The 24,786-nt window shown below is 56.1% G+C and overlaps 9 non-coding genes across 9 annotated transcripts; all 9 read right to left on the bottom strand.

Moving 5' to 3' along the window:
• Positions 1 to 1,037: 1,037 nt before the first annotated feature.
• On the bottom strand, positions 1,038 to 1,130 carry LOC133068606 (small nucleolar RNA SNORD116). The gene has a single exon (XR_009695575.1). It is a non-coding gene; the product is annotated as a small nucleolar RNA SNORD116 (small nucleolar RNA).
• Positions 1,131 to 3,770: 2,640 nt separating this feature from the next.
• LOC133068605 (small nucleolar RNA SNORD116) lies at positions 3,771 to 3,863 on the bottom strand. The gene has a single exon (XR_009695574.1). It is a non-coding gene; the product is annotated as a small nucleolar RNA SNORD116 (small nucleolar RNA).
• Positions 3,864 to 6,501: 2,638 nt separating this feature from the next.
• On the bottom strand, positions 6,502 to 6,594 carry LOC133068604 (small nucleolar RNA SNORD116). The gene has a single exon (XR_009695573.1). It is a non-coding gene; the product is annotated as a small nucleolar RNA SNORD116 (small nucleolar RNA).
• Positions 6,595 to 9,234: 2,640 nt separating this feature from the next.
• Positions 9,235 to 9,326, bottom strand: LOC133068592 (small nucleolar RNA SNORD116). The gene has a single exon (XR_009695562.1). It is a non-coding gene; the product is annotated as a small nucleolar RNA SNORD116 (small nucleolar RNA).
• Positions 9,327 to 11,966: 2,640 nt separating this feature from the next.
• On the bottom strand, positions 11,967 to 12,059 carry LOC133068603 (small nucleolar RNA SNORD116). The gene has a single exon (XR_009695572.1). It is a non-coding gene; the product is annotated as a small nucleolar RNA SNORD116 (small nucleolar RNA).
• Positions 12,060 to 14,699: 2,640 nt separating this feature from the next.
• Positions 14,700 to 14,792, bottom strand: LOC133068602 (small nucleolar RNA SNORD116). The gene has a single exon (XR_009695571.1). It is a non-coding gene; the product is annotated as a small nucleolar RNA SNORD116 (small nucleolar RNA).
• Positions 14,793 to 17,430: 2,638 nt separating this feature from the next.
• On the bottom strand, positions 17,431 to 17,523 carry LOC133068600 (small nucleolar RNA SNORD116). The gene has a single exon (XR_009695569.1). It is a non-coding gene; the product is annotated as a small nucleolar RNA SNORD116 (small nucleolar RNA).
• Positions 17,524 to 20,163: 2,640 nt separating this feature from the next.
• Positions 20,164 to 20,255, bottom strand: LOC133068591 (small nucleolar RNA SNORD116). The gene has a single exon (XR_009695561.1). It is a non-coding gene; the product is annotated as a small nucleolar RNA SNORD116 (small nucleolar RNA).
• A 2,640-nt stretch (positions 20,256 to 22,895) lies between these two features.
• Positions 22,896 to 22,988, bottom strand: LOC133068599 (small nucleolar RNA SNORD116). The gene has a single exon (XR_009695568.1). It is a non-coding gene; the product is annotated as a small nucleolar RNA SNORD116 (small nucleolar RNA).
• Between the last annotated feature and the right edge of the window lie 1,798 nt (positions 22,989 to 24,786).

Here is a 24,786-nt window from a genome sequence, read left to right as displayed (position 1 = left end):
CATTGCCAGGGGGCAAACACATTGGTGCTATCAGGGCCGGCTGACTGGCCCCAACCTTAGGGAGCCTAGGTAATTCCAGGCCCAGGGGACAAATGGCGGCCAACGGGCATGTGCACACTCCACATAACAACCCACAGGGCTGCTTGCTTGGCCTCTCTTCTTGCAACTCTTCAAGGCACCGAAGATACCCTTCGGGAGTCCTTCTACCGGCAGCAGGCCACCAAGGACACAAACGTCACCTTTCACTGAGCCTCCCAGGCACAAGCAATGCCCCCTCCTCTGTACCCAGCTGAGGGCAGCTTCAACAGGACCACACTATGTATCAGTGAAAAAAGAACGACAGTGCCTGCAGCCTCAGCAGACATAACATCCCAGGCAATCACACTGCGCTTTTCCTCACCTGCCCAACCATTCTCCTCTGGGGCTCTGGTCAACATGCAGGAGCAATGCAGGCCTGTGACCACAACACAGTCCATGGCGACCTCCAAGACTCAAGCATGTGACAGGACTTGCAATTCAGGAACTGCCAAGGGCAGAAATGAGGCCTATTAACTTTCACAACTGCCACCGTTCCCCTAGGTCTCTGCAGCCGCTGCAGCCCACAGGGTACTCAGCAATCTCACCAACCCAAAGGGCCGCAATGGCCAGGGCCTCAGATCTGACCTGGGCCTCCAATCAGACACCACAGAAGCTTCCTTGCGTCAGAATCGACATCACGAGAGCCCCAATTAGCACACTTGCAGCAGGAACCAGGACAAAATGCACCGCCCTGAGAGAAGAGCTCACTGTCCGAAGCCAGGATCGACTGCGACACCTACCACCACTGCACAAGCCGGATGCCTCTTCTGCTCCTCAGTGCCCTTCACCATGGACCCCACATTCCAAGAGGGCTGCTCGAACATCTGGACACGGCCCACCCGCAGATGGGAGCCTCGCAAATGGTGGTGACCTGGCTCCTCCATGCGTGTGCGTGGCGCAGTCAGAGAAGCCCTCTTGCTAACCAGTCAAACCCTTAACCCCAAGGGAGGCAACGTGCTGGACCTCAGTTTCGATGAGGAGACGGTAGTGAGTTCTCACTCATTTTGTTCAGATTTTCCAAGGAATGCATGAGAGGGTGTCGTCATCGATCCGAGCACGTGCTGGCTGGCTCCCCACCCCGACAAGGCAGGCAGCGCCGCTCCAAGGAGGAGCCAGTGATCTGGGAGTCCTCCAGCAGCCGGGGCAACTCAGAGCCCCCAGGCTTCTCAGCGAGAGGAACGGTCCCTCCATACGTACAGCCACTCAGGCAGTGCCAGGAAACCTGCAATTCACGACACGTCTTGGGGCAGGAGAAGCCGTACCGTGCTCGGTGATCCAAAAAGCCCTGGCAGCAGCCTGGGCCGCCACACTTCTTGCCGGACTCCCTTGCACCTCGAGCCGCCGCCTCAGGGGCGGACCTTCGTCTCCTGGGTCATGGACAGCCATATCTGGCAACTGCATCTGACGAGGGGACAGAAAGCACAGGAACACTTGAGATGTGGACTTGGTCTCTCACTGAGTAACACTGATGCAGAGGTTTCCCTGGGGGAAGGCCTGTATCTGCAACCCAACTACATCCATCCCTTACAGACCACTGGTTACCTACCGTTCAAAAGAGTGCAGCAAATTAGGCTCAAGGTCATGTGGGTGTCTTTCTGACTCAGCATGCATGGGTGGCAGGGGCTTCGATGTGGGGTTGAGTGCTTGTGTCCCGGTGTACCAACAAGAATGCACTCTTGGCAATTTGGGGGTGTGTCCAGAAATATGTCCAGGTAGCCAAGTCTCAGAGCCCGCACTGAAAGGCCCTGCAGTCTGAACACGCATGCCGTCTGCATGGAGCCCTGACCTCCTCTCCTCCCACGAAATGGGGGATGACACCTGGCATTTTCCTTCAGCCCCATGAAAAATTTCACTGAGGCGCTGTTGACGTAGGCTCTAGGCTCCCAGTCTCCATGACCCATGATCTCTGACCAAAGCACAGAAATCTGACCGCCCAAGGCCACCTTGCGGAGCATCTGTGTCAATGCCACGTACCCTGAGACTGTAGCTAATACTACAGCTCAGGGGTCCTTGGCACAAGGTTCACCTCCACCCTAACCAGAAAAGTTTCCCAGAGAACTACAGAGTAAGGTGAACTTGGCACTAGGGCAGATTTGCCCCAGCGCACCCTCGAATAGGAGCAGAATTCAAGGCATGCGTCTCTTCCTGCCAGTCAGTCCACTCATTGGGCGGCCTCTGACAGAAAGGAAGGATGGGACTTGGACTTCCTCAGGTACCAGGATCCAGGGGTCACTCCCACAGAAACGGGATCCCTTTCCTGGCCAGATTATCCTCACAGCCACACCCTGTAGGGACCAGGCTACTGACCAAACCCTATAGAAAGCTCCCATAATGCAGGGCGTGGTCCACATTGGACTCATCCTGCCCCAAGGGTCACTCACCCAAATCTGAAGCGTCCAAGGCCTCGGCACACACAGGGACAATCCTCAAGCAGGAACACCCACAGGATGACCGGGGGCAAAATGACCGCGTGCACACAGATCACTAAGGATGCTTTCATGAAGACATCAGAAGACCCGTCAGGGGAAGACCCTGGATGCCACAGGTCTCTGCCATAGCGCCATGGGAGCAGCTGGCTCCTACACTGAGTCAGCCTGGGTATTCCAACCAATGACCAATCTCTACCAGAACCATGGGCCTCCAAACTTGATGCTCCATTGCCAGGGGGCAAACACATTGCTGCTATCAGGGCCGGCTGACTGGCCCCAACCTTAGGGAGCCTAGGTAATTCCAGGACCAGGGGACAAATGGCGGCCAAGGGGCAGGTGCACACACCACATAACAACCCACAGGGCTGCTTGCTTGGCCTCTCTTCTTGCAACTCTTCAAGGCACCAAAGATACCCTTCGGGAGTCCTTCTACTGGCAGCAGGCCACCAACGACACAAACCTCACCTGTCACTGAGCCTCCCAGGCACAAGCAATGCCCCCTCCTCTGTACCCAGCTGAGGGCAGCTTCAAAAGGACCACACTATGTATCAGTGAAAACAGAACGACAGTGCCTGCAGCCTCAGCAGACATAACATTCCAGGCAATCACACTGCGCTTTTCCTCACCTGCCCAACCATTCTCCTCTGGGGCTCTGGTCAACATGCAGGAGCAATGCAGGCCTGTGACCACAACACAGTCCATGGCGACCTCCAAGACTCAAGCATGTGACAGGACTTGTAATTCAGGAACTGCCAAGGGCAGAAATGAGGCCTATTAACTTTCACAACTGCCACCGTTCCCCTAGGTCTCTGCAGCCGCTGCAGCCCACAGGGTACTCAGCAATCTCACCAACCCAAAGGGCCGCAATGGCCAGGGCCTCAGATCTGACCTGGGCCTCCAATCAGACACCACAGAAGCTTCCTTGCGTCAGAATCGACATCACGAGAGCCCCAATTAGCACACTTGCAGCAGGAACCAGGACAAAATGCACCGCCCTGAGAGAAGAGCTCACTGTCCGAAGCCAGGATCGACTGCGACACCTACCACCACTGCACAAGCCGGATGCCTCTTCTGCTCCTCAGTGCCCTTCACCATGGACCCCACATTCCAAGAGGGCTGCTCGAACATCTGGACACGGCCCACCCGCAGATGGGAGCCTCGCAAATGGTGGTGACCTGGCTCCTCCATGCGTGTGTGTGACGCAGTCAGAGAAGCCCTCTTGCTAACCAGTCCCACCCTTAACCCCAAGGGAGGCAACGTGCTGGACCTCAGTTTCGATGAGGAGACGGTAGTGAGTTCTCACTCATTTTGTTCAGATTTTCCAAGGAATGCATGAGAGGGTGTCGTCATCGATCCGAGCACGTGCTGGCTGGCTCCCCACCTCCACAAGGCAGGCAGCGCCGCTCCAAGGAGGAGCCAGTGACCTGGGAGTCCTCCAGCAGCCGGGGCAACTCAGAGCCCCCAGGCTTCTCAGCAAGAGGAACGGTCCCTCCATACGTACAGCCACTCAGGCAGTGCCAGGAAACCTGCAATTCACGACATGTCTTGGGGCAGGAGAAGCCGTACCGTGCTCGGTGATCCAAAAAGCCCTGGCAGCAGCCTGGGCCGCCACACTTCTTGCCGGACTCCCTTGCACCTCGAGCCGCCGCCTCAGGGGCGGACCTTCGTCTCCTGGGTCATGGACAGCCATATCTGGCAACTGCATCTGACGAGGGGACAGAAAGCACAGGAACACTTGAGATGTGGACTTGGTCTCTCACTGAGTAACACTGATGCAGAGGTTTCACTGGGGGAAGGCCTGTATCTGCAACCCAACTACATCCATCCCTTACAGACCACTGGTTACCTACCTTTCAAAAGAGTGCAGCAAATTAGGCTCCAGGTCATGTGGGTGTCGTTCTGACTTAGCATGCATGGGTGGCAGGGGCTTTGATGTGGGGTTGAGTGCTTGTGTCCCGGTGTACCAACAAGAATGCACTCTCGGCAATTTGGGGGTGTGTCCAGAAATATGTCCAGGTAGCCAAGTCTCAGAGCCCGCACTGAAAGGCCCTGCAGTCTGAACACGCATGCCGTCTGCATGGAGCCCTGACCTCCTGTCCTCCCACGAAATGGGGGATGACACCTGGCATCTTCCTTCAGCCCCATGAAAAATTTCACTGAGGCGCTGTTGACGTAGGCTCTAGGCTCCCAGTCCCCATGACCCATGATCTCTGACCAAAGCACAGAAATCTGACCGCCCAAGGCCACCTTGCGGAGCATCTGTGTCAATGCCACGTACCCTGAGACTAGCTACTACTACAGCTCAGGGGTCCTTGGCACAAGGTTCACCTCCACCCTAACCAGAAAAGTTTCCCAGAGAACTACAGAGTAAGGTGAACTTGGCACTAGGGCAGATTTGCCCCAGCGCACCCTCGAATAGGAGCAGAATTCAAGGCATGCGTCTCTTCCTGCCAGTCAGTCCACTCATTGGGCGGCCTCTGACAGAAAGGAAGGATGGGACTTGGACTTCCTCAGGTACCAGGATCCAGGGGTCACTCCCACAGAAACGGGATCCCTTTCCTGGCCAGATTATCCTCACATCCACACCCTGTAGGGACCAGGCTACTGACCACACCCTATAGAAAGCTCCCATAATGCAGGGCGTGGTCCACATTGGACTCATCCTGCCCCAAGGGTCACTCACCCAAATCTGAAGCCTCCAAGGCCTCGGTACACACAGGGACAATCCTCAAGCAGGAACACCCACAGGATGACGGGTGGCAAAATGACCGCGTGCACACACATCACTAAGGATGCTTTCATGAAGACTTCACAAGACCTGTCAGGGGAAGACCCTGGATGCCACAGGTCTCTGCCAAAGCGCCATGGGAGCTGCTGGCTCCTACACTGAGTCAGCCTGGGTATTCCAACCAATGGCCAATCTCTACCAGAACCATGGGCCTCCAAACTTGATGCTCCATTGCCAGGGGGCGAACACATTGCTGCTATCAGGGCCGGCTGACTGGCCCCAACCTTAGGGAGCCTAGGTAATTCCAGGCCCAGGGGACAAATGGCGGCCAAGGGGCAGGTGCACACTCCACATAACAACCCACAGGGCTGCTTGCTTGGCCTCTCTTCTTGCAACTCTTCAAGGCACCAAAGATACCCTTCGGGAGTCCTTCTACCGGCAGCAGGCCACCAAGGACACAAACGTCACCTGTCACTGAGCCTCCCAGGCACAAGCAATGCGCCCTCCTCTATACCCAGCTGAGGGCAGCTTCAATAGGACCACACTATGTATCAGTGAAAACACAACGACAGTGCCTGCAGCCTCAGCAGATGTAACATCCCAGGCAATCACACTGCGCTTTTCCTCACCTGCCCAACCATTCTCCTCTGGGGCTCTGGTCAACATGCAGGAGCAATGCAGGCCTGTGACCACAACACAGTCCATGGCGACCTCCAAGACTCAAGCATGTGACAGGACTTGCAATTCAGGAACTGCCAAGGGCAGAAATGAGGCCTATTCACTTTCACAACTGCCACCGTTCCCCTAGGTCTCTGCAGCCGCTGCAGCCCACAGGGTCCTCAGCAATCTCACCAACCCAAAGGGCCGCAATGGCCAGGGCCTCAGATCTGACCTGGGCCTCCAATCAGACACCACAGAAGCTTCCTTGCGTCAGAATCGACATCACGAGAGCCCCAATTAGCACACTTGCAGCAGGAACCAGGACAAAATGCACCGCCCTGAGAGAAGAGCTCACTGTCCGAAGCCAGGATCGACTGCGACACCTACCACCACTGCACAAGCCGGATGCCTCTTCTGCTCCTCAGTGCCCTTCACCATGGACCCCACATTCCAAGAGGGCCGCTCGAACATCTGGACACGGCCCACCCGCAGATGGGAGCCTCGCAAATGGTGGTGACCTGGCTCCTCCATGCGTGTGTGTGACGCAGTCAGAGAAGCCCTCTTGCTAACCAGTCACACCCTTAACCCCAAGGGAGGCAACGTGCTGGACCTCAGTTTCGATGAGGAGACGGTAGTGAGTTCTCACTCATTTTGTTCAGATTTTCCAAGGAATGCATGAGAGGGTGTCGTCATCGATCCGAGCACGTGCTGGCTGGCTCCCCACCTCCACAAGGCAGGCAGCGCTGCTCCAAGAACGAGCCAGTGACCTGGGAGTCCTCCAGCAGCCGGGGCAACTCAGAGCCCCCAGGCTTCTCAGCGAGAGGAACGGTCCCTCCATACGTACAGCCACTCAGGCAGTGCCAGGAAACCTGCAATTCACGACATGTCTTGGGGCAAGAGAAGCCGTACCGTGCTCGGTGATCCAAAAAGCCCTGGCAGCAGCCTGGGCCGCCACACTTCTTGCCGGACTCCCTTGCACCTCGAGCCGCCGCCTCAGGGGCGGACCTTCGTCTCCTGGGTCATGGACAGCCATATCTGGCAACTGCATCTGACGAGGGGACAGAAAGCACAGGAACACTTGAGATGTGGACTTGGTCTCTCACTGAGTAACACTGATGCAGAGGTTTCACTGGGGGAAGGCCTGTATCTGCAACCCAACTACATCCATCCCTTACAGACCACTGGTTACCTACCGTTCAAAAGAGTGCAGCAAATTAGGCTCAAGGTCATGTGGGTGTCTTTCTGACTCAGCATGCATGGGTGGCAGGGGCTTCGATGTGGGGTTGAGTGCTTGTGTCCCGGTGTACCAACAAGAATGCACTCTCGGCAATTTGGGGGTGTGTCCAGAAATATGTCCAGGTAGCCAAGTCTCAGAGCCCGCACTGAAAGGCCCTGCAGTCTGAACACGCATGCCGTCTGCATGGAGCCCTGACCTCCTGTCTTCCCACGAAATGGGGGATGACACCTGGCATCTTCCTTCAGCCCCATGAAAAATTTCACTGAGGCGTTGTTGCCGTAGGCTCTAGGCTCCCAGTCCCTATGACCCATGATCTCTGACCAAAGCACAGAAATCTGACCGCCCAAGGCCACCTTGCGGAGCATCTGTGTCAATGCCACGTACCCTGAGACTGTAGCTACTACTACAGCTCAGGGGTCCTTGGCACAAGGTTCACCTCCACCCTAACCAGAAAAGTTTCCCAGAGAACTACAGAGTAAGGTGAACTTGGCACTATGGTAGATTCGGCCCAGCGCACCCTCGAATAGGAGCAGAATTCAAGGCATGCGTCTCTTCCTGCCAGTCAGTCCACTCATTGGGCGGCCTCTGACAGAAAGGAAGGATGGGACTTGGACTTGCTCAGGTATCAGGATCCAGGGGTCACTCCAACAGAAACGGGATCCCTTTCCTGGCCAGATTATCCTCACATCCACACCCTGTAGGGACCAGGCTACTGACCAAACCCCACAGAAAGCTCCCATAATGCAGGGCGTGGTCCACATTGGACTCATCCTGCCCCAAGGGTCACTCACCCAAATCTGAAGCCTCCAAGGCCTCGGCACACACAGGGACAATCCTCAAGCAGGAACACCCACAGGATGACGGGGCGCAAAATGACCGCGTGCACTCAGATCATTAAGGATGCTTTCATGAAGACTTCAGAAGACCTGTCAGGGTAAGACCCTGGATGCCACAGGTCTCTGCCAAAGCGCCATGGGAGCTGCTGGCTCCTACATTGAGTCAGCCTGGGTATTCCAACCAATGACCAATCTCTACCAGAACCATGGGCCTCCAAGCTTGATGCTCCATTGCCAGGGGGCGAACACATTGGTGCTATCAGGGCCGGCTGACTGGCCCCAACCTTAGGGAGCCTAGGTAATTCCAGGCCCAGGGGACAAATGGCGGCCAACGGGCATGTGCACACTCCACATAACAACCCACAGGGCTGCTTGCTTGGCCTCTCTTCTTGCAACTCTTCAAGGCACCGAAGATACCCTTCGGGAGTCCTTCTACCGGCAGCAGGCCACCAAGGACACAAACGTCACCTTTCACTGAGCCTCCCAGGCACAAGCAATGCCCCCTCCTCTGTACCCAGCTGAGGGCAGCTTCAACAGGACCACACTATGTATCAGTGAAAACACAACGACAGTGCCTGCAGCCTCATCAGATGTAACATCCCAGGCAATCACACTGCGCTTTTCCTCACCTGCCCAACCATTCTCCTCTGGGGCTCTGGTCAACATGCAGGAGCAATGCAGGCCTGTGACCACAACACAGTCCATGGCGACCTCCAAGACTCAAGCATGTGACAGGACTTGCAATTCAGGAACTGCCAAGGGCAGAAATGAGGCCTATTAACTTTCACAACTGCCACCGTTCCCCTAGGTCTCTGCAGCCGCTGCAGCCCACAGGGTACTCAGCAATCTCACCAACCCAAAGGGCCGCAATGGCCAGGGCCTCAGATCTGACCTGGGCCTCCAATCAGACACCACAGAAGCTTCCTTGCGTCAGAATCGACATCACGAGAGCCCCAATTAGCACACTTGCAGCAGGAACCAGGACAAAATGCACCGCCCTGAGAGAAGAGCTCACTGTCCGAAGCCAGGATCGACTGCGACACCTACCACCACTGCACAAGCCGGATGCCTCTTCTGCTCCTCAGTGCCCTTCACCATGGACCCCACATTCCAAGAGGGCTGCTCGAACATCTGGACACGGCCCACCCGCAGATGGGAGCCTCGCAAATTGTGGTGACCTGGCTCCTCCATGCGTGTGTGTGACGCAGTCAGAGAAGCCCTCTTGCTAACCAGTCCCACCCTTAACCCCAAGGGAGGCAACGTGCTGGACCTCAGTTTCGATGAGGAGACGGTAGTGAGTTCTCACTCATTTTGTTCAGATTTCCAAGGAATGCATGAGAGGGTGTCGTCATCAATCCGAGCACGTGCTGGCTGGCTCCCCACCTCCACAGGGCAGGCAGCGCCGCTCCATGGAGGAACCAGTGACCTGGGAGTCCTCCAGCAGCCAGGGCAACTCAGAGCCCCCAGGCTTCTCAGCAAGAGGAACGGTCCCTCCATACGTACAGCCACTCAGGCAGTGCCAGGAAACCTGAAATTCACGACACGTTTTGGGGCAGGAGAAGCCGTACCGTGCTCGGTGATCCAAAAAGCCCTGGCACCACGCTGGGCCGCCACACTTCTTGCCGGACTCCCTTGCACCTCGAGCCGCCGCCTCAGGGGCGGACCTTCGTCTCCTGGGTCATGGACAGCCATATCTGGCAACTGCATCTGACAAGGGGACAGAAAGCACAGGAACACTTGAGATGTGGACTTGGTCTCTCACTGAGTAACACTGATGCAGAGGTTTCACTGGGGGAAGGCCTGTATCTGCAACCCAACTACATCCATCCCTTACAGACCACTGGTTACCTACCGTTCAAAAGAGTGCAGCAAATTAGGCTCAAGGTCATGTGGGTGTCTTTCTGACTCAGCATGCATGGGTGGCAGGGGCTTCGATGTGGGGTTGAGTGCTTGTGTCCCGGTGTACCAACAAGAATGCACTCTCGGCAATTTGGGGGTGTGTCCAGAAATATGTCCAGGTAGCCAAGTCTCAGAGCCCGCACTGAAAGGCCCTGCAGTCTGAACACGCATGCCGTCTTCATGGAGCCCTGACCTCCTGTCCTCCCACGAAATGGGGGATGACACATGGCATCTTCCTTCAGCTGCATGAAAAATTTCACTGAGGGGCTGTTGACGTAGGCTCTAGGCTCCCAGTCTGCATGACCCATGATCTCTGACCAAAGAACAGAAATCTGACCGCCCAAGGCCACCTTGCGGAGCATCTGTGTGAATGCCACGTACCCTGAGACTGTAGCTACTACTACAGCTCAGGGGTCCTTGGCACAAGGTTCACCTCCACCCTAACCAGAAAAGTTTCCCAGAGAACTACAGAGTAAGGTGAACTTGGCACTATGGCAGATTCGGCCCAGCGCACCCTCGAATAGGAGCAGAATTCAAGGCATGCGTCTCTTCCTGCCAGTCAGTCCACTCATTGGGCGGCCTCTGACAGAAAGGAAGGATGGGACTTGGACTTCCTCAGGTATCAGGATCCAGGGGTCACTCCAACAGAAACGGGATCCCTTTCCTGGCCAGATTATCCTCACATCCACACCCTGTAGGGACCAGGCTACTGACCAAACCCCACAGAAAGCTCCCATAATGCAGGGCGTGGTCCACATTGGACTCATCCTGCCCCAAGGGTCACTCACCCAAATCTGAAGCCTCCAAGGCCTCGGCACACACAGGGACAATCCTCAAGCAGGAACACCCACAGGATGACGGGGCGCAAAATGACCGCGTGCACTCAGATCATTAAGGATGCTTTCATGAAGACTTCACAAGACCTGTCAGGGGAAGACCCTGGATGCCACAGGTCTCTGCCAAAGCGCCATGGGAGCTGCTGGCTCCTACATTGAGTCAGCCTGGGTATTCCAACCAATGACCTATCTCTACGAGAACCATGGGCCTCCAAGCTTGATGCTCCATTGCCAGGGGGCAAACACATTGGTGCTATCAGGGCCGGCTGACTGGCCCCAACCTTAGGGAGCCTAGGTAATTCCAGGCCCAGGGGACAAATGGCGGCCAACGGGCATGTGCACACTCCACATAACAACCCACAGGGCTGCTTGCTTGGCCTCTCTTCTTGCAACTCTTCAAGGCACCGAAGATACCCTTCGGGAGTCCTTCTACCGGCAGCAGGCCACCAAGGACACAAACGTCACCTTTCACTGAGCCTCCCAGGCACAAGCAATGCCCCCTCCTCTGTACCCAGCTGAGGGCAGCTTCAAAAGGACCACACTATGTGTCAGTGAAAAAAGAACGACAGTGCCTGCAGCCTCAGCAGACATAACATCCCAGGCAATCACACTGCGCTTTTCCTCACCTGCCCAACCATTCTCCTCTGGGGCTCTGGTCAACATGCAGGAGCAATGCAGGCCTGTGACCACAACACAGTCCATGGCGACCTCCAAGACTCAAGCATGTGACAGGACTTGCAATTCAGGAACTGCCAAGGGCAGAAATGAGGCCTATTAACTTTCACAACTGCCACCGTTCCCCTAGGTCTCTGCAGCCGCTGCAGCCCACAGGGTACTCAGCAATCTCACCAACCCAAAGGGCCGCAATGGCCAGGGCCTCAGATCTGACCTGGGCCTCCAATCAGACACCACAGAAGCTTCCTTGCGTCAGAATCGACATCACGAGAGCCCCAATTAGCACACTTGCAGCAGGAACCAGGACAAAATGCACCGCCCTGAGAGAAGAGCTCACTGTCCGAAGCCAGGATCGACTGCGACACCTACCACCACTGCACAAGCCGGATGCCTCTTCTGCTCCTCAGTGCCCTTCACCATGGACCCCACATTCCAAGAGGGCTGCTCGAACATCTGGACACGGCCCACCCGCAGATGGGAGCCTCGCAAATGGTGGTGACCTGGCTCCTCCATGCGTGTGCGTGGCGCAGTCAGAGAAGCCCTCTTGCTAACCAGTCAAACCCTTAACCCCAAGGGAGGCAACGTGCTGGACCTCAGTTTCGATGAGGAGACGGTAGTGAGTTCTCACTCATTTTGTTCAGATTTTCCAAGGAATGCATGAGAGGGTGTCGTCATCGATCCGAGCACGTGCTGGCTGGCTCCCCACCCCGACAAGGCAGGCAGCGCCGCTCCAAGGAGGAGCCAGTGATCTGGGAGTCCTCCAGCAGCCGGGGCAACTCAGAGCCCCCAGGCTTCTCAGCGAGAGGAACGGTCCCTCCATACGTACAGCCACTCAGGCAGTGCCAGGAAACCTGCAATTCACGACACGTCTTGGGGCAGGAGAAGCCGTACCGTGCTCGGTGATCCAAAAAGCCCTGGCAGCAGCCTGGGCCGCCACACTTCTTGCCGGACTCCCTTGCACCTCGAGCCGCCGCCTCAGGGGCGGACCTTCGTCTCCTGGGTCATGGACAGCCATATCTGGCAACTGCATCTGACGAGGGGACAGAAAGCACAGGAACACTTGAGATGTGGACTTGGTCTCTCACTGAGTAACACTGATGCAGAGGTTTCCCTGGGGGAAGGCCTGTATCTGCAACCCAACTACATCCATCCCTTACAGACCACTGGTTACCTACCGTTCAAAAGAGTGCAGCAAATTAGGCTCAAGGTCATGTGGGTGTCTTTCTGACTCAGCATGCATGGGTGGCAGGGGCTTCGATGTGGGGTTGAGTGCTTGTGTCCCGGTGTACCAACAAGAATGCACTCTTGGCAATTTGGGGGTGTGTCCAGAAATATGTCCAGGTAGCCAAGTCTCAGAGCCCGCACTGAAAGGCCCTGCAGTCTGAACACGCATGCCGTCTGCATGGAGCCCTGACCTCCTCTCCTCCCACGAAATGGGGGATGACACCTGGCATTTTCCTTCAGCCCCATGAAAAATTTCACTGAGGCGCTGTTGACGTAGGCTCTAGGCTCCCAGTCTCCATGACCCATGATCTCTGACCAAAGCACAGAAATCTGACCGCCCAAGGCCACCTTGCGGAGCATCTGTGTCAATGCCACGTACCCTGAGACTGTAGCTAATACTACAGCTCAGGGGTCCTTGGCACAAGGTTCACCTCCACCCTAACCAGAAAAGTTTCCCAGAGAACTACAGAGTAAGGTGAACTTGGCACTAGGGCAGATTTGCCCCAGCGCACCCTCGAATAGGAGCAGAATTCAAGGCATGCGTCTCTTCCTGCCAGTCAGTCCACTCATTGGGCGGCCTCTGACAGAAAGGAAGGATGGGACTTGGACTTCCTCAGGTACCAGGATCCAGGGGTCACTCCCACAGAAACGGGATCCCTTTCCTGGCCAGATTATCCTCACATCCACACCCTGTAGGGACCAGGCTACTGACCAAACCCTATAGAAAGCTCCCATAATGCAGGGCGTGGTCCACATTGGACTCATCCTGCCCCAAGGGTCACTCACCCAAATCTGAAGCGTCCAAGGCCTCGGCACACACAGGGACAATCCTCAAGCAGGAACACCCACAGGATGACCGGGGGCAAAATGACCGCGTGCACACAGATCACTAAGGATGCTTTCATGAAGACATCAGAAGACCCGTCAGGGGAAGACCCTGGATGCCACAGGTCTCTGCCATAGCGCCATGGGAGCAGCTGGCTCCTACACTGAGTCAGCCTGGGTATTCCAACCAATGACCAATCTCTACCAGAACCATGGGCCTCCAAACTTGATGCTCCATTGCCAGGGGGCAAACACATTGCTGCTATCAGGGCCGGCTGACTGGCCCCAACCTTAGGGAGCCTAGGTAATTCCAGGACCAGGGGACAAATGGCGGCCAAGGGGCAGGTGCACACACCACATAACAACCCACAGGGCTGCTTGCTTGGCCTCTCTTCTTGCAACTCTTCAAGGCACCAAAGATACCCTTCGGGAGTCCTTCTACTGGCAGCAGGCCACCAACGACACAAACCTCACCTGTCACTGAGCCTCCCAGGCACAAGCAATGCCCCCTCCTCTGTACCCAGCTGAGGGCAGCTTCAAAAGGACCACACTATGTATCAGTGAAAACAGAACGACAGTGCCTGCAGCCTCAGCAGACATAACATTCCAGGCAATCACACTGCGCTTTTCCTCACCTGCCCAACCATTCTCCTCTGGGGCTCTGGTCAACATGCAGGAGCAATGCAGGCCTGTGACCACAACACAGTCCATGGCGACCTCCAAGACTCAAGCATGTGACAGGACTTGTAATTCAGGAACTGCCAAGGGCAGAAATGAGGCCTATTAACTTTCACAACTGCCACCGTTCCCCTAGGTCTCTGCAGCCGCTGCAGCCCACAGGGTACTCAGCAATCTCACCAACCCAAAGGGCCGCAATGGCCAGGGCCTCAGATCTGACCTGGGCCTCCAATCAGACACCACAGAAGCTTCCTTGCGTCAGAATCGACATCACGAGAGCCCCAATTAGCACACTTGCAGCAGGAACCAGGACAAAATGCACCGCCCTGAGAGAAGAGCTCACTGTCCGAAGCCAGGATCGACTGCGACACCTACCACCACTGCACAAGCCGGATGCCTCTTCTGCTCCTCAGTGCCCTTCACCATGGACCCCACATTCCAAGAGGGCTGCTCGAACATCTGGACACGGCCCACCCGCAGATGGGAGCCTCGCAAATGGTGGTGACCTGGCTCCTCCATGCGTGTGTGTGACGCAGTCAGAGAAGCCCTCTTGCTAACCAGTCCCACCCTTAACCCCAAGGGAGGCAACGTGCTGGACCTCAGTTTCGATGAGGAGACGGTAGTGAGTTCTCACTCATTTTGTTCAGATTTTCCAAGGAATGCATGAGAGGGTGTCGTCATCGATCCGAGCACGTGCTGGCTGGCTCCCCACCTCCACAAGGCAGGCAGCGCCGCTCCAAGGAGGAGCCAGTGACCTGGGAGTCCTCCAGCAGCCGGGGCAACTCAGAGCCCCCAGGCTTCTCAGCAAGAGGAACGGTCCCTCCATACGTACAGCCACTCAGGCAGTGCCAGGAAACCTGCAATTCACGACATGTCTTGGGGCAGGAGAAGCCGTACCGTGCTCGGTGATCCAAAAAGCCCTGGCAGCAGCCTGGGCCGCCACACTTCTTGCCGGACTCCCTTGCACCTCGAGCCGCCGCCTCAGGGGCGGACCTTCGTCTCCTGGGTCATGGACAGCCATATCTGGCAACTGCATCTGACGAGGGGACAGAAAGCACAGGAACACTTGAGATGTGGACTTGGTCTCTCACTGAGTAACACTGATGCAGAGGTTTCACTGGGGGAAGGCCTGTATCTGCAACCCAACTACATCCATCCCTTACAGACCACTGGTTACCTACCTTTCAAAAGAGTGCAGCAAATTAGGCTCCAGGTCATGTGGGTGTCGTTCTGACTTAGCATGCATGGGTGGCAGGGGCTTTGATGTGGGGTTGAGTGCTTGTGTCCCGGTGTACCAACAAGAATGCACTCTCGGCAATTTGGGGGTGTGTCCAGAAATATGTCCAGGTAGCCAAGTCTCAGAGCCCGCACTGAAAGGCCCTGCAGTCTGAACACGCATGCCGTCTGCATGGAGCCCTGACCTCCTGTCCTCCCACGAAATGGGGGATGACACCTGGCATCTTCCTTCAGCCCCATGAAAAATTTCACTGAGGCGCTGTTGACGTAGGCTCTAGGCTCCCAGTCCCCATGACCCATGATCTCTGACCAAAGCACAGAAATCTGACCGCCCAAGGCCACCTTGCGGAGCATCTGTGTCAATGCCACGTACCCTGAGACTAGCTACTACTACAGCTCAGGGGTCCTTGGCACAAGGTTCACCTCCACCCTAACCAGAAAAGTTTCCCAGAGAACTACAGAGTAAGGTGAACTTGGCACTAGGGCAGATTTGCCCCAGCGCACCCTCGAATAGGAGCAGAATTCAAGGCATGCGTCTCTTCCTGCCAGTCAGTCCACTCATTGGGCGGCCTCTGACAGAAAGGAAGGATGGGACTTGGACTTCCTCAGGTACCAGGATCCAGGGGTCACTCCCACAGAAACGGGATCCCTTTCCTGGCCAGATTATCCTCACATCCACACCCTGTAGGGACCAGGCTACTGACCACACCCTATAGAAAGCTCCCATAATGCAGGGCGTGGTCCACATTGGACTCATCCTGCCCCAAGGGTCACTCACCCAAATCTGAAGCCTCCAAGGCCTCGGTACACACAGGGACAATCCTCAAGCAGGAACACCCACAGGATGACGGGTGGCAAAATGACCGCGTGCACACACATCACTAAGGATGCTTTCATGAAGACTTCACAAGACCTGTCAGGGGAAGACCCTGGATGCCACAGGTCTCTGCCAAAGCGCCATGGGAGCTGCTGGCTCCTACACTGAGTCAGCCTGGGTATTCCAACCAATGGCCAATCTCTACCAGAACCATGGGCCTCCAAACTTGATGCTCCATTGCCAGGGGGCGAACACATTGCTGCTATCAGGGCCGGCTGACTGGCCCCAACCTTAGGGAGCCTAGGTAATTCCAGGCCCAGGGGACAAATGGCGGCCAAGGGGCAGGTGCACACTCCACATAACAACCCACAGGGCTGCTTGCTTGGCCTCTCTTCTTGCAACTCTTCAAGGCACCAAAGATACCCTTCGGGAGTCCTTCTACCGGCAGCAGGCCACCAAGGACACAAACGTCACCTGTCACTGAGCCTCCCAGGCACAAGCAATGCGCCCTCCTCTATACCCAGCTGAGGGCAGCTTCAATAGGACCACACTATGTATCAGTGAAAACACAACGACAGTGCCTGCAGCCTCAGCAGATGTAACATCCCAGGCAATCACACTGCGCTTTTCCTCACCTGCCCAACCATTCTCCTCTGGGGCTCTGGTCAACATGCAGGAGCAATGCAGGCCTGTGACCACAACACAGTCCATGGCGACCTCCAAGACTCAAGCATGTGACAGGACTTGCAATTCAGGAACTGCCAAGGGCAGAAATGAGGCCTATTCACTTTCACAACTGCCACCGTTCCCCTAGGTCTCTGCAGCCGCTGCAGCCCACAGGGTCCTCAGCAATCTCACCAACCCAAAGGGCCGCAATGGCCAGGGCCTCAGATCTGACCTGGGCCTCCAATCAGACACCACAGAAGCTTCCTTGCGTCAGAATCGACATCACGAGAGCCCCAATTAGCACACTTGCAGCAGGAACCAGGACAAAATGCACCGCCCTGAGAGAAGAGCTCACTGTCCGAAGCCAGGATCGACTGCGACACCTACCACCACTGCACAAGCCGGATGCCTCTTCTGCTCCTCAGTGCCCTTCACCATGGACCCCACATTCCAAGAGGGCCGCTCGAACATCTGGACACGGCCCACCCGCAGATGGGAGCCTCGCAAATGGTGGTGACCTGGCTCCTCCATGCGTGTGTGTGACGCAGTCAGAGAAGCCCTCTTGCTAACCAGTCACACCCTTAACCCCAAGGGAGGCAACGTGCTGGACCTCAGTTTCGATGAGGAGACGGTAGTGAGTTCTCACTCATTTTGTTCAGATTTTCCAAGGAATGCATGAGAGGGTGTCGTCATCGATCCGAGCACGTGCTGGCTGGCTCCCCACCTCCACAAGGCAGGCAGCGCTGCTCCAAGAACGAGCCAGTGACCTGGGAGTCCTCCAGCAGCCGGGGCAACTCAGAGCCCCCAGGCTTCTCAGCGAGAGGAACGGTCCCTCCATACGTACAGCCACTCAGGCAGTGCCAGGAAACCTGCAATTCACGACATGTCTTGGGGCAAGAGAAGCCGTACCGTGCTCGGTGATCCAAAAAGCCCTGGCAGCAGCCTGGGCCGCCACACTTCTTGCCGGACTCCCTTGCACCTCGAGCCGCCGCCTCAGGGGCGGACCTTCGTCTCCTGGGTCATGGACAGCCATATCTGGCAACTGCATCTGACGAGGGGACAGAAAGCACAGGAACACTTGAGATGTGGACTTGGTCTCTCACTGAGTAACACTGATGCAGAGGTTTCACTGGGGGAAGGCCTGTATCTGCAACCCAACTACATCCATCCCTTACAGACCACTGGTTACCTACCGTTCAAAAGAGTGCAGCAAATTAGGCTCAAGGTCATGTGGGTGTCTTTCTGACTCAGCATGCATGGGTGGCAGGGGCTTCGATGTGGGGTTGAGTGCTTGTGTCCCGGTGTACCAACAAGAATGCACTCTCGGCAATTTGGGGGTGTGTCCAGAAATATGTCCAGGTAGCCAAGTCTCAGAGCCCGCACTGAAAGGCCCTGCAGTCTGAACACGCATGCCGTCTGCATGGAGCCCTGACCTCCTGTCTTCCCACGAAATGGGGGATGACACCTGGCATCTTCCTTCAGCCCCATGAAAAATTTCACTGAGGCGTTGTTGCCGTAGGCTCTAGGCTCCCAGTCCCTATGACCCATGATCTCTGACCAAAGCACAGAAATCTGACCGCCCAAGGCCACCTTGCGGAGCATCTGTGTCAATGCCACGTACCCTGAGACTGTAGCTACTACTACAGCTCAGGGGTCCTTGGCACAAGGTTCACCTCCACCCTAACCAGAAAAGTTTCCCAGAGAACTACAGAGTAAGGTGAACTTGGCACTATGGTAGATTCGGCCCAGCGCACCCTCGAATAGGAGCAGAATTCAAGGCATGCGTCTCTTCCTGCCAGTCAGTCCACTCATTGGGCGGCCTCTGACAGAAAGGAAGGATGGGACTTGGACTTGCTCAGGTATCAGGATCCAGGGGTCACTCCAACAGAAACGGGATCCCTTTCCTGGCCAGATTATCCTCACATCCACACCCTGTAGGGACCAGGCTACTGACCAAACCCCACAGAAAGCTCCCATAATGCAGGGCGTGGTCCACATTGGACTCATCCTGCCCCAAGGGTCACTCACCCAAATCTGAAGCCTCCAAGGCCTCGGCACACACAGGGACAATCCTCAAGCAGGAACACCCACAGGATGACGGGGCGCAAAATGACCGCGTGCACTCAGATCATTAAGGATGCTTTCATGAAGACTTCAGAAGACCTGTCAGGGTAAGACCCTGGATGCCACAGGTCTCTGCCAAAGCGCCATGGGAGCTGCTGGCTCCTACATTGAGTCAGCCTGGGTATTCCAACCAATGACCAATCTCTACCAGAACCATGGGCCTCCAAGCTTGATGCTCCATTGCCAGGGGGCGAACACATTGGTGCTATCAGGGCCGGCTGACTGGCCCCAACCTTAGGGAGCCTAGGTAATTCCAGGCCCAGGGGACAAATGGCGGCCAACGGGCATGTGCACACTCCACATAACAACCCACAGGGCTGCTTGCTTGGCCTCTCTTCTTGCAACTCTTCAAGGCACCGAAGATACCCTTCGGGAGTCCTTCTACCGGCAGCAGGCCACCAAGGACACAAACGTCACCTTTCACTGAGCCTCCCAGGCACAAGCAATGCCCCCTCCTCTGTACCCAGCTGAGGGCAGCTTCAACAGGACCACACTATGTATCAGTGAAAACACAACGACAGTGCCTGCAGCCTCATCAGATGTAACATCCCAGGCAATCACACTGCGCTTTTCCTCACCTGCCCAACCATTCTCCTCTGGGGCTCTGGTCAACATGCAGGAGCAATGCAGGCCTGTGACCACAACACAGTCCATGGCGACCTCCAAGACTCAAGCATGTGACAGGACTTGCAATTCAGGAACTGCCAAGGGCAGAAATGAGGCCTATTAACTTTCACAACTGCCACCGTTCCCCTAGGTCTCTGCAGCCGCTGCAGCCCACAGGGTACTCAGCAATCTCACCAACCCAAAGGGCCGCAATGGCCAGGGCCTCAGATCTGACCTGGGCCTCCAATCAGACACCACAGAAGCTTCCTTGCGTCAGAATCGACATCACGAGAGCCCCAATTAGCACACTTGCAGCAGGAACCAGGACAAAATGCACCGCCCTGAGAGAAGAGCTCACTGTCCGAAGCCAGGATCGACTGCGACACCTACCACCACTGCACAAGCCGGATGCCTCTTCTGCTCCTCAGTGCCCTTCACCATGGACCCCACATTCCAAGAGGGCTGCTCGAACATCTGGACACGGCCCACCCGCAGATGGGAGCCTCGCAAATTGTGGTGACCTGGCTCCTCCATGCGTGTGTGTGACGCAGTCAGAGAAGCCCTCTTGCTAACCAGTCCCACCCTTAACCCCAAGGGAGGCAACGTGCTGGACCTCAGTTTCGATGAGGAGACGGTAGTGAGTTCTCACTCATTTTGTTCAGATTTCCAAGGAATGCATGAGAGGGTGTCGTCATCAATCCGAGCACGTGCTGGCTGGCTCCCCACCTCCACAGGGCAGGCAGCGCCGCTCCATGGAGGAACCAGTGACCTGGGAGTCCTCCAGCAGCCAGGGCAACTCAGAGCCCCCAGGCTTCTCAGCAAGAGGAACGGTCCCTCCATACGTACAGCCACTCAGGCAGTGCCAGGAAACCTGAAATTCACGACACGTTTTGGGGCAGGAGAAGCCGTACCGTGCTCGGTGATCCAAAAAGCCCTGGCACCACGCTGGGCCGCCACACTTCTTGCCGGACTCCCTTGCACCTCGAGCCGCCGCCTCAGGGGCGGACCTTCGTCTCCTGGGTCATGGACAGCCATATCTGGCAACTGCATCTGACAAGGGGACAGAAAGCACAGGAACACTTGAGATGTGGACTTGGTCTCTCACTGAGTAACACTGATGCAGAGGTTTCACTGGGGGAAGGCCTGTATCTGCAACCCAACTACATCCATCCCTTACAGACCACTGGTTACCTACCGTTCAAAAGAGTGCAGCAAATTAGGCTCAAGGTCATGTGGGTGTCTTTCTGACTCAGCATGCATGGGTGGCAGGGGCTTCGATGTGGGGTTGAGTGCTTGTGTCCCGGTGTACCAACAAGAATGCACTCTCGGCAATTTGGGGGTGTGTCCAGAAATATGTCCAGGTAGCCAAGTCTCAGAGCCCGCACTGAAAGGCCCTGCAGTCTGAACACGCATGCCGTCTTCATGGAGCCCTGACCTCCTGTCCTCCCACGAAATGGGGGATGACACATGGCATCTTCCTTCAGCTGCATGAAAAATTTCACTGAGGGGCTGTTGACGTAGGCTCTAGGCTCCCAGTCTGCATGACCCATGATCTCTGACCAAAGAACAGAAATCTGACCGCCCAAGGCCACCTTGCGGAGCATCTGTGTGAATGCCACGTACCCTGAGACTGTAGCTACTACTACAGCTCAGGGGTCCTTGGCACAAGGTTCACCTCCACCCTAACCAGAAAAGTTTCCCAGAGAACTACAGAGTAAGGTGAACTTGGCATTATGGCAGATTCGGCCCAGCGCACCCTCGAATAGGAGCAGAATTCAAGGCATGCGTCTCTTACTGCCAGTCAGTCCACTCATTGGGCGGCCTCTGACAGAAAGGAAGGATGGGACTTGGACTTCCTCAGGTATCAGGATCCAGGGGTCACTCCAACAGAAACGGGATCCCTTTCCTGGCCAGATTATCCTCACATCCACACCCTGTAGGGACCAGGCTACTGACCAAACCCCACAGAAAGCTCCCATAATGCAGGGCGTGGTCCACATTGGACTCATCCTGCCCCAAGGGTCACTCACCCAAATCTGAAGCCTCCAAGGCCTCGGCACACACAGGGACAATCCTCAAGCAGGAACACCCACAGGATGACGGGGCGCAAAATGACCGCGTGCACTCAGATCATTAAGGATGCTTTCATGAAGACTTCACAAGACCTGTCAGGGGAAGACCCTGGATGCCACAGGTCTCTGCCAAAGCGCCATGGGAGCTGCTGGCTCCTACATTGAGTCAGCCTGGGTATTCCAACCAATGACCTATCTCTACGAGAACCATGGGCCTCCAAGCTTGATGCTCCATTGCCAGGGGGCAAACACATTGGTGCTATCAGGGCCGGCTGACTGGCCCCAACCTTAGGGAGCCTAGGTAATTCCAGGCCCAGGGGACAAATGGCGGCCAACGGGCATGTGCACACTCCACATAACAACCCACAGGGCTGCTTGCTTGGCCTCTCTTCTTGCAACTCTTCAAGGCACCGAAGATACCCTTCGGGAGTCCTTCTACCGGCAGCAGGCCACCAAGGACACAAACGTCACCTTTCACTGAGCCTCCCAGGCACAAGCAATGCCCCCTCCTCTGTACCCAGCTGAGGGCAGCTTCAAAAGGACCACACTATGTGTCAGTGAAAAAAGAACGACAGTGCCTGCAGCCTCAGCAGACATAACATCCCAGGCAATCACACTGCGCTTTTCCTCACCTGCCCAACCATTCTCCTCTGGGGCTCTGGTCAACATGCAGGAGCAATGCAGGCCTGTGACCACAACACAGTCCATGGCGACCTCCAAGACTCAAGCATGTGACAGGACTTGCAATTCAGGAACTGCCAAGGGCAGAAATGAGGCCTATTAACTTTCACAACTGCCACCGTTCCCCTAGGTCTCTGCAGCCGCTGCAGCCCACAGGGTACTCAGCAATCTCACCAACCCAAAGGGCCGCAATGGCCAGGGCCTCAGATCTGACCTGGGCCTCCAATCAGACACCACAGAAGCTTCCTTGCGTCAGAATCGACATCACGAGAGCCCCAATTAGCACACTTGCAGCAGGAACCAGGACAAAATGCACCGCCCTGAGAGAAGAGCTCACTGTCCGAAGCCAGGATCGACTGCGACACCTACCACCACTGCACAAGCCGGATGCCTCTTCTGCTCCTCAGTGCCCTTCACCATGGACCCCACATTCCAAGAGGGCTGCTCGAACATCTGGACACGGCCCACCCGCAGATGGGAGCCTCGCAAATGGTGGTGACCTGGCTCCTCCATGCGTGTGCGTGGCGCAGTCAGAGAAGCCCTCTTGCTAACCAGTCAAACCCTTAACCCCAAGGGAGGCAACGTGCTGGACCTCAGTTTCGATGAGGAGACGGTAGTGAGTTCTCACTCATTTTGTTCAGATTTTCCAAGGAATGCATGAGAGGGTGTCGTCATCGATCCGAGCACGTGCTGGCTGGCTCCCCACCCCGACAAGGCAGGCAGCGCCGCTCCAAGGAGGAGCCAGTGACCTGGGAGTCCTCCAGCAGCCGGGGCAACTCAGAGCCCCCAGGCTTCTCAGCGAGAGGAACGGTCCCTCCATACGTACAGCCACTCAGGCAGTGCCAGGAAACCTGCAATTCACGACACGTCTTGGGGCAGGAGAAGCCGTACCGTGCTCGGTGATCCAAAAAGCCCTGGCAGCAGCCTGGGCCGCCACACTTCTTGCCGGACTCCCTTGCACCTCGAGCCGCCGCCTCAGGGGCGGACCTTCGTCTCCTGGGTCATGGACAGCCATATCTGGCAACTGCATCTGACGAGGGGACAGAAAGCACAGGAACACTTGAGATGTGGACTTGGTCTCTCACTGAGTAACACTGATGCAGAGGTTTCCCTGGGGGAAGGCCTGTATCTGCAACCCAACTACATCCATCCCTTACAGACCACTGGTTACCTACCGTTCAAAAGAGTGCAGCAAATTAGGCTCAAGGTCATGTGGGTGTCTTTCTGACTCAGCATGCATGGGTGGCAGGGGCTTCGATGTGGGGTTGAGTGCTTGTGTCCCGGTGTACCAACAAGAATGCACTCTTGGCAATTTGGGGGTGTGTCCAGAAATATGTCCAGGTAGCCAAGTCTCAGAGCCCGCACTGAAAGGCCCTGCAGTCTGAACACGCATGCCGTCTGCATGGAGCCCTGACCTCCTCTCCTCCCACGAAATGGGGGATGACACCTGGCATTTTCCTTCAGCCCCATGAAAAATTTCACTGAGGCGCTGTTGACGTAGGCTCTAGGCTCCCAGTCTCCATGACCCATGATCTCTGACCAAAGCACAGAAATCTGACCGCCCAAGGCCACCTTGCGGAGCATCTGTGTCAATGCCACGTACCCTGAGACTGTAGCTAATACTACAGCTCAGGGGTCCTTGGCACAAGGTTCACCTCCACCCTAACCAGAAAAGTTTCCCAGAGAACTACAGAGTAAGGTGAACTTGGCACTAGGGCAGATTTGCCCCAGCGCACCCTCGAATAGGAGCAGAATTCAAGGCATGCGTCTCTTCCTGCCAGTCAGTCCACTCATTGGGCGGCCTCTGACAGAAAGGAAGGATGGGACTTGGACTTCCTCAGGTACCAGGATCCAGGGGTCACTCCCACAGAAACGGGATCCCTTTCCTGGCCAGATTATCCTCACATCCACACCCTGTAGGGACCAGGCTACTGACCAAACCCTATAGAAAGCTCCCATAATGCAGGGCGTGGTCCACATTGGACTCATCCTGCCCCAAGGGTCACTCACCCAAATCTGAAGCGTCCAAGGCCTCGGCACACACAGGGACAATCCTCAAGCAGGAACACCCACAGGATGACCGGGGGCAAAATGACCGCGTGCACACAGATCACTAAGGATGCTTTCATGAAGACATCAGAAGACCCGTCAGGGGAAGACCCTGGATGCCACAGGTCTCTGCCATAGCGCCATGGGAGCAGCTGGCTCCTACACTGAGTCAGCCTGGGTATTCCAACCAATGACCAATCTCTACCAGAACCATGGGCCTCCAAACTTGATGCTCCATTGCCAGGGGGCAAACACATTGCTGCTATCAGGGCCGGCTGACTGGCCCCAACCTTAGGGAGCCTAGGTAATTCCAGGACCAGGGGACAAATGGCGGCCAAGGGGCAGGTGCACACACCACATAACAACCCACAGGGCTGCTTGCTTGGCCTCTCTTCTTGCAACTCTTCAAGGCACCAAAGATACCCTTCGG

This window comes from Dama dama, chromosome 13 (genome assembly GCF_033118175.1).
Source record: "Dama dama isolate Ldn47 chromosome 13, ASM3311817v1, whole genome shotgun sequence".
Taxonomy (NCBI): domain Eukaryota; kingdom Metazoa; phylum Chordata; class Mammalia; order Artiodactyla; family Cervidae; genus Dama; species Dama dama.
Note: the sequence above shows the minus strand (reverse complement) of the source record. Positions and strands in the feature narration are given on the sequence as shown.